Source organism: Sinohyriopsis cumingii, chromosome 7 (assembly GCF_028554795.1).
Source record: "Sinohyriopsis cumingii isolate HCF-2022 chromosome 7, ASM2855479v2, whole genome shotgun sequence".
Taxonomy (NCBI): Eukaryota; Metazoa; Mollusca; class Bivalvia; order Unionida; family Unionidae; genus Sinohyriopsis; species Sinohyriopsis cumingii.
This window is the reverse complement of record NC_142967.1, coordinates 72,625,368-72,637,221: the sequence shown is the minus strand read 5'-3', so window position 1 is coordinate 72,637,221 and position 11,854 is coordinate 72,625,368. Positions and strand designations below refer to the sequence as shown.

At 37.7% G+C, this 11,854-nt stretch overlaps 1 protein-coding gene across 1 annotated transcript in view; it reads right to left on the bottom strand.

The window, feature by feature from the left end:
* The window catches only part of LOC149795509 (dynein axonemal assembly factor 9-like), a 233,920-nt gene that overhangs the window by 171,130 nt on the left and 50,936 nt on the right, over positions 1 to 11,854 (bottom strand). The gene's annotated exons all lie outside the window — the stretch shown is intronic.

The window sequence follows — 11,854 nt, the reverse complement described above, 5'->3', positions numbered from 1 at the left end:
TTGTGCAAATACATTTTTTCTCTATAAATCTGTTTCCTTGCACATTAGAAGATGAACATTAGAGTACCCTGAATGGCACATTAATATATTAATAGTTTTGAAGATTATTGCCAATTAGTCTCAATGGCCTGGACCTTTGATAAAGGTATCCAGTTTTAAACTAAACTTACTGAACAGAAACCACTATTTTCCAATCAGACTTACCATGACTCTGATCTCTGCCCATTAGATCCCGGAGTATATAAGTTTCTATTACTCTGAACACAAGCTATCTACAAATGTTTGGTCATGGAACTTACTCTTGAACAAAAATAATAAAAATCAAGTTTCCTCTGAACCACAATGACTTTCACCTTTGACCTTCTGACCCCAAATCAACAAGTCTTTTCCATTATACCTTAAGTACAAGCCTTCCACAAACTCTGGTTAAAGTACTGATCCAGAACCAAAGTTTTTATGCAAAACAAAATGTTCTTCTATTACGACTCTTTAGTCTTAAAATAACTAATATGAAAATGTGAGATGCAACAAGCTCTGTAAAATTCAACAAATAATTTTGCTTGAATACAAGGTGAAAATATAGATAAAAAAAAGAACTTATAGTATTGCAAATTAAATCCCAAATAATCCTAGAATTACAGGCACAAGTCCTAATATTTAAAGTTCTGAATAAACTTCAGTAGAAATCCAAATTAAATCCAATGATGAAGGTGCTGATGTGCCTGCTGTGGCCTGCATAATGCTGATGTGCCAACATTTTTTGTTGAATAACAATAATACAATCCAAGAATTAAATTCTTATTTGAAATGTCAGTATAAATTCAAGTCTCTCTGTTCATAAGAATGTTATTTTTGAAGAGTATTTTCTATTTCCAAAGAAGAATCACTAGAATTAAATAATATGAATAAATAAAATTCCAGCCAAAATTAATTTATGTATACAACAACAATACAATTGATTCTGCTAAGATCTTAAATCAAGAATGGTTACTTTTCAAATAAACAAGATTTATGTTTTAAACTATATGTAAAAAGAGACCCCAGATAAGGTTCAAAAGTATATTGTTCTAGAAGGATCTTGGTTAGAATTAGAAAGTACATCACCAAAATCACAATAAAAGATGTGATAATCATCATGTACTCAGGCTACAAAAAATACAATGTCCTTGACTCAGCTTAAGAAACTGATCCTCGCTCTGAGAGAAGAAAAAAAATTGTTTACCAAAACTGTCATTGATTATGAACAAGGACAGCTACTAAATACAATGTTCCATTACCCACAGCATAGAATGAAAACAAATCTAAAACAAACCCTAACAAACAATGCAAATTAAATGTACATAACACTTCTTTCAGTCACTGTGACCTTTGTCTTTTACATATTAATCCCAAAATCAAGAAGCTTCTTTCTTACATACACCATCCACAATTTTAGTGAAGGTACATGGCTGAGAACACATTTTTTTGCAAAAAAACATTTCTTCTTTTATCAAACACAGTGACATTGACATTTTAGATTTTGACTCCCAAATCTACAGACTTCTTCCTTATCTCGTGTACAAGTCATACTCAATGAATGGTCCAGGTCTGTGGTGCTGAAGCAATTTTTTCTTTCAATTATAGTAACCTTGACCTTTGACTTTTTGACCCTAACATCTACAGACTTTTTGTCTCTAGAAGAACTAACTTGTAAATTCTTGAGAAGGTAGGTACTGTAGAACTGAAATTATGTGAAGAAAATGAAAAGTTAATTAACAGATTGTCAAACAGATGGACTGTAGAGATGGTCATAGCATAATACTCTCCATTACAAGGTCAGAAGCAGGTGTAAACAAAATACTACTAAAACTTTATAAACCACTAGACCCTCTGCAGTCACTGGTCTGCCCTTCATGTGCTGGAAATTGGAACTCTATTTTATTCTTCTGCTTCAGCAACTGGAATTTACCAAGATAACATACCACTCTGGTGGCCTAAGTGGTTATACAGTGTCAGTCTTGGATGTGGGAGGTCACAGGTTCAAACACCTTGGCTGAGTCATATCAAAGATTTATAAAAATGGTACTAGTAGCTGCCTCACTTGGTGCTCAGCATTAAGAGGTTAGTGTTAGGACTGGTGAGCCTAGTGTCAGGATAATGTGACTGAGTGGAACATGATGCTACATGTCTGTGGCATGATGTCCCAGTGTTAAACATCACCATAAACTGCAACACTGCAGACACTGTTACAATATGTCCACAATTATTATAACTATGTTAAAAAGAAATAAAAAACAAAAAATAATATAACATCACAAAAAGACACCAAATCTACACTTTCTCTTACACAGTGTCATTGCAAAATACATGTATAATATAAATGGAACATCTGTTACTAATTTCGAATGCATTACCTCACAAGTTTAAAAACTGTCAAATTAAACTTCTGTTGGAAACATTTACATGATTATACACTCTATAAAAAGTAACACTGATATCTAATGTATGTGTACACTTTTCTAAATGTGGAATAGAAAATGGTAATATAATACAGTGGTCTCAGTGATATCAACAAATATACTTGAAATCATACAGATTGGGGATTGACTTGTAAGCCAGATGTACTAAAACTCTAAGACTTGTATTCAAAATATAAAAAGTAAGCTATTCTGTACACCAATAAAGTTAGTGTTACTGATACTGAGAGTAAATCAGAAAACTAAATGCATTATTACTTGCCAAATCAAAGTCAAATGTTAGAAAAATCAGGACTTGTAAGTCAGTGTAGACAAAAATTGGCTTGCTGATGAAGCATCTTTATAAATAGCACAGCTGCCTATTTTCCTTGCTAATTTCAATTTAAAATTCATTGTGACTCTTATAAAAGGGTCATAGATAAAAGAAATAATGCAAATGTAAACAAGGGCTAGACTTGTACATCAATACTCAAAACTGAGTAATACTGTATGCTACTGATGGAGCCATACAAGTGTACCACAATATAGGCCAAGTGGCCTTAAATAAGAGTACATAATGAGCATTGCATTGTATCAAACATTATGTTTAGTACAAAATCACACCATGAATGGGTATGTTATATGTACAGCAAGTTATACTAAGCCAAGAACTATAATTCTGAGCAATAAAGTACATGTTTTTTTTATGAAGCTTACCAAGTATAATCTAATTCATGACCACATCCATGTTAAATATCAAGGGCAGTATTATTCAAGGACCATATTTACTAAGCTTTTTCAAAGAATTGTGTATTCATTATAGAGTTTAATGGCATATTAACACAATCCTGGCTTTTTAATACAATTTAAAAGTTCAAACATGTAAAGTTAAAAATTACAAAAACATGTAAACTGATAAAAACAGAAATAAACATGAAGTCCTAGAGATAAAAGATGTTATATCTTTTAATAAACCACCTTCTTTGGAAAAGTCCAAGATTTTCTACTGTGGTATATAATTAAACAATTTCTTAAATGAGTTCACATAAAAAACATCCTGTGTCTCACAGAGTGGAAATAAATACAAACATCCTGAATGTGTTTAATTGTCCATGGAGGGCATGTAATTTAGTAACGTTTCACCTTTCACAAAGTATACATGGAACAGGGTATGCATGTCCTCCTCATCTCTGCAATTTGAAGGGATGCCATTCTCCAGAGATGGTTTTTATATTCGGAAGCTTGTTTTCAGTTCGGATTCTACATAGTTTGCCATGCATACAGAAAATGCTGATTTATTTAATACATTTGCCAATGGTTTTCAGTACTACCTTACATACTTATCTAAAAGCGCAGCCAGTGTGAAACCTGGAATCATAGTATCTTCATCTCTCTCCTCTCTCTCTCTCCCTCTCTCTGTTGGTGTATCAATCTTTTTCTCCACATACACATTATTTATTATGTCAGTTACATGATTGGCATTAAAATCTCTAATCACCTTTTCCTAGTTTTCTGACAATGTCTTTACAGACATCATCAAACCAAGGTTTGTTGACACATTTGGAAAGTGCCACAGTTTTTGTTACTGTATTCCCAGCAACATCATTGAGTATGTTCCCAAATGAATGCAAGTAAAAGAGATGGATCACACAAGGTCACACCTAAGGATGAGTAAGATCATGTGGTATGAAGCAGATAAGTATATGACTCATCATTATCAAAAGTACTATGAATGGCACATTTTAGTAATTTATGTAGGCAAAAGTAGGGCATAGTTCACTGGTGATTATTGACCAATGAGGTTCAGTGACCCTGAACTTTAGTCAAGGTATGTGGTCTTGAACTTAATTTACTGTGCAGAGTGTATTACCATGGCCATAACCTCTGAACTTTATATCCCATAATCTGAATAGGTCTTTGTATTACCTGAAGTGCAAGCCATCCATAAAGGCTGGTCACGGAACTTCTAACAAAAGCAATACTACTAAAACAGATTTTCTTTGAGGCACAATGACTTTGACCCCAAAATCAATAGGCCTTATCCATACCTAAAGTGCAAGTCCTCTACACTTTGGTCACGATAAGTGGTCTAAAAGTCACATTATTATGCAAAATGCATTTTCTTTTTTCTTATCAAAAGTGTCAGTCAACCAAATTTTGGTTATGATACATGTTAACTGAAAGTTTTGTGCAAAAAGCAATTTTCTTTCAGTCCTAACCACCTTCATCTTTGATCTTTTGACTCTAAAATCAATAGGCTTCTTCTTTACCCCAAATGCATACCATCCAAAATATGGTTCAGGTCTGTGATACAGAACTAATGTACTGTGCAGAAATTATGTTTCTTCTTGGTCACAGTGAACGTGACCTTTAAATTTTTCGATTTTTGTTGTAGGTTGTGAAATGTTTCAGATTTAATTTCATTCCTTGTTTTCTTTTAGTAAGTTCCTTCAGGAAGGCAGCTTTTTGGTCATGTTCTTGATGCAGAAGACCTATTTCATCAATGTTTACCTTTAAACCTCTGCATTTCCATAGTATTGTCATGACACAGAGTATACTTGATGTGGTATGAGTGTGTTCTTCATCATCCATTCTCTGTAGACTTCCAAACTTATTAAAGGGTCTGATAGGATCATGAAATCCATTTGGAAGTCTGGTAGATTTTTAATTCTTTCTTTATTGGTTTTGATCAGATATAATCTTCTCCTGTCCATTTTTTAGACCCAATATAACCAGTTTTTCACTGATAGTAGTGGGTTATTTCTCCAGTGCACAGTTAAACTGATATCCCTTTTCTGCTTTGTCCTTTTTTGGGTAACTGATTCCACTGGTTTTGGCAGCATGAAGACTTTATACTTGTCTTTTCCATGTGGCCATGTTATGTCCTTGTGGGTAAAGAAGGAACATATGGAAGGTCTTTTGTCTCCACTTCAGCATGTTAGGGTTTGTTTTAGATTTTTTTCATTCGATGCTGTGGGCAAAGCAAATTATCAGAGTGCATTTACAGCTTGACTCAACAAGTAATTGACCTGAGCTAGGCTTTTTAACAGCCTCTAGCAAGATCTTGTAGTGCTTTTGCAATCATGCTTAGCAGAGCTCTGTGAGATTTTCATTCTCATCTTCTGACTCTGTACAGTGAAACCTGTCTTGAGAGACCACTGCTATGAGAGACCACCTGTTTTGAGAGACCAGATTTTCCATGCACAGATTCATTGATTATTTAGTGTTATGACCTGTTATGAGAGACCACCTGTCTTGAAAGACCAGTATTTATTGGCAGAAGGGGTGGTCTTTCAAGACAGGTTCTACTGTAATAAACAAATCATGGCTTATTACCATGACTCAGAACTGTACTGACTTCAAAGTCAATGGATTAATTGTTCCTGATCTATTTCTGTTAAATACATGGGGTATTTATTACAACTGACTCTGATTTGTCAAGAACCAGAATTAAGTGAAATAAATTAAGATTACATACATTTAAAATCTGAAGTGACAGACATAGATTTAACCAATTTAATCAGCTCCATGGCTATACCTATGTTGTTAGGAACCACATTATACTGAGATGCCTTATAGTTGGGGACTACTGTATCATATTTACTGGTAACCCAGACCCAGAAACCATATGTGGCTGGGTTGGCTGGAGTAAGCAAGGTTGACTGCCTTGGTCAAGAGTAAAGCAACAACTGCCACAGCAAGAATCAAACTCATGATCTCCAAAATATGTATATGGTACTCTGTCAGTAAAAAAGGCCACCTAATACCATATTGATCTGATAATTAGCCCATCCCCACTTTTAGAAAACATAATATATTAGACTGGCCCCTTGGGCATATCATTGGTCATATGGTACAGAAGTATATTACAAGCAAGGCTGTATCATAATGAGTATTTAACAGAGAAAGACGCACACAAAATGGTCAATTTAACAATGTGAAATCACAGTATAACTGGTTCTCATCAAGCAAGAACAAAAATCAAGTGTATACACTAAGTGGCAATGTTAAGAGCTGCCTTGTTGTTCTGATGATACTTCCATCCTTCATGATAAACACATCCTGTACTTTTATAGGATATGGTACACTCTTATTGAAGAAGGACTTGTCCAATTATAAACCCACTCCATGTGTTCCATCGCAATGACAAGGTGAACCAATCCCCTGGGTTTATCATGGGAAAATACTGTATCATTTCAAGATGATTTTAATGGATCCATACTCAGGTTATAAAAGGGTCACAGACACTGTATCATACTGAAGGGCCTTATAGTGAGAGACAACTGTACAGTTTCTTTATTTACTCTAGCTCAAACATTCATAGATAACTGTAAGATATACGGTTACCAAATTCAAAGGCATTTCTTTTGTTAACTAATTACATTTTGTTGACATAAGTACACACACTGTAAAGACAGAGGTGCCAAATTTGGAAGCTGCAAACTAATTAGAATTGGAAAATCTAAATGCCAGGGGAAATAAAGGTGGCACTGGCAATCCAACTAAAAGATGGATTTATACATTTTACATGAGGAGTTTCACTGTTCTATTTTTTATCTTTACTACTTGTTGGTTGGGAACAAGATATGGAATGTTTTATTTCTAACTTGAAAAAATACGTTTAAAAAATACCGTAAATTGTTGAAATGATTTTTTAAAAATCTTATCATTTTATACTAACTTTGTAAATTTGCAATCTGTAACTTTCTCCTAAAGAAAAGAAAAAAACTGAATATACAGCCAAAAAAAGTGTTGTCTTTGGAACCTAATTTCAAGCATTGTATCAGCATGAACCTAAATCCCATCATGCAGAAATACAAATCTAAAGCCATCAAGTCATAGTCAATAAATCAAACCAATGTGATGAGAAAACTCATTACACAAAATATTACCTCCATTAAGAAAAGAATAAGCAATCAAGCAGACAAGATTGATATTTTCTTAAAGAAAATTGCCTATGATCAGCAAGAGAAATATTAAAACAAAATATAATAATAAAAATTATGTACAAATGAGCCATTTCTGCATGTAGTTTAAGTCTAGACACTGCAGTAATTAAGCAACATAGCCTTGAAGTTTTTCTGTCTGTCTTTTATCTGTGTTTTTAAGAAAATTATGATGAATTAACTCTGCAACAATTCTGGTTAGATTGTTCTATAAACTGTATTGTTGGCCATGAAGCCTACACTCCCTTACTTTATCATTTTTATAACTTTCACAAACATATCTTGAGTGATTGTTCAATAAATCAAATCAATGCAAAGTGAAGTAAAATATCATTATCTAGAAAACTACTACCATTAAGAATGGAGTACTAAATAGGGCAGACTAGACTTATTTTTTAGCTGAGGCTGCCTATAAAAATCTAACTTTGTCAGGATCAAAGAGAAAAATATTCAAACAAAAATTCTTATCAACATGCAAGAGTGTAGATTGCATAGGAACTATAAATAGATGTTTGTGATCCTTTAATACTAATATTAACAACAAACAACAAAACTAGGAATAGATACTTTTCTTTAGCATAAAAGGTTACGACTCCTCAGCTCTCAACCTTCTAACAAGGCCTTTTCTCTGATGAAGGCCTTGTGATAAATTCGAAAGCTGATGAGTCATAACCCGTTATGCTAAGGGACGGTATCTATTCTTAGTTTTGTTGACTGCAAATGGTTAAAGCAGGTATCAATATTCATTCTAGAATAATAAACCTGTTTATGAGTTTGGAGAATATTCAGGTTGGACGGGTTGGTCAGGTGGGTTCTGTTGCAACATGGAGTAGTGTAACATAATTCATGTATTGAGTGGGAAAATATTGCAATTTAGAGCAGTATAGGTGTTTATATGAATGTAGAGGTGGACAATTAATTCATTCTTATTCCTATGTTCTTGTCTTAATATCAGTCTGCAGATGTATTTAATACTGTATTTATATATAATTTGAGAGGAAACATTTGTTTGCATTATTCATTGAAATTAAAGAGCATTGACTGACTCTGCATTAAAATATTACTCTGGGATTATTGTGAATTTATTCAAAGGAAATCTGGACAATGCTATTGTGATTCATCAAAACTCGGCACATCAGCATATTCAAGGACCTGAAATTCATTTGGAACACTCAATTAATTTTTGAACTTGTGAAAAACCTTTTAGGATTATTTTTGATTTAATTTATAATATTATAAATTCCTCTTAAATTTTCTTTTTATAACTCAAAGAATTAAATTATTTGTTAGTTTTACCGAATTTGTTGATTTTATTTCTTTCTGTTACTTAGTTTATGATCATAGAACCGTAACAAGATATGCTAAGTCTAGACACTAGAAACTGACCAAGACTAACTGAAACTCTCTTGGTCAGCATGTCTGCCTGCCTAACTGTAAGTTTGAGGGAATTAGGACGTATTAAACTCTTAAACAATTCTGGTTGTAATGTTTTCATGAACTGTAATGTTGGCATATAACCCATGCTACTCAACCTGATCATTTTATCATTTACCTTGAGTGATCTATGACACATAAATGACCATTAAGGAGGACAGATTTTATATAACAGCATAAAGGAAACTAACAAAATAAAGCACAGTGCATCAAAGTAAGAGAAACTGACCAAGAAGTTTCAAGATGTATGGATTCCCTTTATCAAAGGAGAAGACAAAAACAATGAATTACAAACACAAAAATACTAAAATTATATATTTACATATGGCTTTTTTTGTGCTGAAACACAAACCACAGAATTGAATAATTGTGACCTAAGGTTGACATTGCCCGGGATGGGAGTGGGAGACAAGCACCCCAATCCTCCAAAAATGCCCCATACAGTTTGCGTCTCTGATTGCCTCTGTCAACTAAAATCCAGCTCCTGGCTTTCGCGAGTGGCTTAGATTTGAAGTCCGGCAGACCACGTTTTCCACTAACCGGAGAAGGGGTGAAGTTGGGCCACTGGCGCCTTAAAACCAGTTGCTTCGGGTAGATGGGACTCGTAAACCTTGGATGGTAGCTCATCTAGGAGAAGCAAAACTCCAATTCCAAACCTCTGCTGCCTTGTGGCTATATCCACTCATGGGAAAGGCTAAGGGAGTAAACCCCGATAGAAAATCGGAGACGGAGTCCCTAAGGCGGTCTGACATTGACTTCAACGTCATTCCGGCAACTCCTGCAACACCGTTGGTGTCAAGCTGTATCGGCATTCGTTGTTCCCTTGGGCCCACCAGCTGCGTGGAGAGGGGGGATCTGCTGCATGGACAACAGCTGATTCTCCATACCACCCTGCCCAGGCTTCATAGCTCCACTGGAGAGGACACTCCAGCGTCATCGTACGGCGTTGGCACAACACGAGAAGTACCAGTTTACCGGTTCTAAGTCAAAGCTCGATTGGTGTAGAGCTTGGCACCAGGGGTTACTTCTTATGGTGGGAGAGATCACCAGGTCTCACTGGACAGCTACCACCCGCCTCAAGCTGGGCAGCCCCCACTCAGTAAGGTGCTGCCTGCCATGGCCTGCCTGCTTCACTGGGTGCGTGGAGCTTAGAGAACCATCTCGAAAAGTGGGTCACAGGAAAGACTAAAAAAAGAAATAAGAAGACTCCAACTCTTCGTTTTGCAACCTGGAACATCAGGACCATGTGTCCTGGATTGACCGCTGACCTACAGCAGATCGACGATGCACGAAAGACTGCCGTCACTGACAAAGAACTCTCCCGACTGAACACTGACATTGCCTGCCTCCAGGAGACCAGACTGGCTGACAGTGGCACCATCAGGGAAGCCAATTACATGTTCTTTTGGCAGGGGAAGCCCTCAGATGAACCTAGGCAGCATGATGTAGGCTTTGCCGCAAAGAACACGCTAATTGCCTTCACTGAACCTCCATCATCAGGTACTGAGAGAATCCTTGCCCTCCGGCTGTTAACATCCTTAGGCCCAGTCAACATCTTCAGCGTGTACGCCCCAACCCTCTGCTCCACCCATGAGGAGAAAGACAAGTTTTATGAGGCTCTGGATCAGGCAATATCCAGTATCCCCAACAATGAAAGCCTTTACTTACTAGGAGACTTCAATGCTAGAGTGGGAGCTGACCATGAGGCCTGGTCCACCTGTCTCGGCTTTTACGGAAGCAGCAAGATCAACGAGAATGGTCAGCGACTGCTGGAGATGTGCTGCTCCCACAGCCTATGTGTGACCAACACTTTCTTCAAATGCAAGGAAATCCACCAGGTGTCATGGAGACACCCACGTTCACGCCACTGGCACCAGCTAGACCTCGTCATCACCAGGTGTGGAGAACTGGCCAGTGTCCTCCTCACCCGGAGCTACCACAGTGCCAATTGCAACACGGACCATTCCCTCATGGCCAGCAAGGTGCGAATATTACCCAAGAAGCTGCACCAGGCCAAGAAGAAGGGTCACCCACGCATCAACACCAGCTGTGCAAGCAACCCAGAGAAAATACAGCAGTTCATCAGCAAACTGAAAGAAGCCCTCACCAAAGTGACACGTGATGACACCATTGACTCCAAGTGGTCCCATATCCGTGACTCTGTGTACAATTCAGCCATCACAATTTACGGGAAGAGGGAACGAAAGAATGTCGACTGGTATAAGGCAAACTGGGAGGAGATGGAACCCGTTTCTGAGGCAAAGAGGAAAGCCCTCCTGGCATACAAGACTGCACCTAGCCCCAGAACACTACAAGCCCTCAGGATTGCAAGGAACAATGCCCAGAAGACCGACGCCGCTGTGCCAACACCTACTGGCTGAACCTTTGCAACAGTATACAGAAAGCTGCCGAAACCGGGGATGCAAGAGGAATGTACGAAGGTATCAAAAAGGCGACAGGCCCCCCCCAGCTACAAGACCGCCCCCCTCAAGTCCAAGACGGGCGAAGTCATCACAGACCAGGGGAAACAACTGCAGCGATGGGTTGAGCACTATCTTGAGCTATATGCAATCCAAAACAATGTCACCGGAACTGCCCTGGACGCCATTCCAGACCTGCCTGTCATGGAGGAGCTAGACACACAGCCCACCCTGGAAGAGCTTGGAAAAGCCATCGATTGCCTTGCCTGCGATGGCATTCCGCCTGAAGTCCTCAAAAGCGGAAAACCAGCAATGCTCCAGCCCCTACACATACTCCTCTGCCTTTCCTGGGAACAGGGATACATCCCACAGGACATGCATGATGCCAACATTGTCACAAAAACAAAGGAGACCGTAGCAACTGCAACAACTACCGGGGCATCTCCCTCCTCAGCATCGTCGGAAAGGCTTTCACCCATGTTACCTTGGCGCGCTTGCAGATCTTAGCCTCCCGCGTCTACCCAGAGTCACAGTGTGGATTTTGAGCCAGCAGGTCAACTGTAGACATGATCTTCTCACTACGTCAGCTGCAGGAGAAGTGTCACGAGCAGCAGATGCC